The following is a 421-nucleotide window of genomic DNA, read 5'->3' as shown; positions in this document are numbered from 1 at the left end:
ACAGTATTTTACGTGAATCACATCCCTATAGTACGAAAAGCCTCCATTATCTATTATTAAAAAAAAAAAAAAATCTTAGACATTAAACAAAGATCACCGTTGGATTCCTATTGCTAGTATTGTGCTGTGACATCATCCTAATGTACAGATGACAATCTTTCTCGCAGTATTAGAGGAATATAAAAGAAATACACAAAACAAATGCTTATTTTTGCATCATTCCAAATGGACAGCGGTGATACTCATCCATCTGGACGTTCTTGAGTACTCTTTTGTAAAGCAGTAAAAATTGGTTACGGTTTACGATAGGAAAAAAAAATTGTAAATAAAGTATTTTCTGCCATTTCTGTGAATACTAAAAGCTTTTCTCGTTTTTTACTACTTTTGAAACGTTATAAGAACATTTTCCGTTCGATTTTAA

This window comes from Penaeus monodon, chromosome 23 (assembly GCF_015228065.2).
Source record: "Penaeus monodon isolate SGIC_2016 chromosome 23, NSTDA_Pmon_1, whole genome shotgun sequence".
In the NCBI taxonomy this organism is placed as follows: Eukaryota; Metazoa; Arthropoda; class Malacostraca; order Decapoda; family Penaeidae; genus Penaeus; species Penaeus monodon.
The sequence above is the reverse complement of the archived record's forward strand: the minus strand, read 5'-3'. Positions refer to the sequence as shown.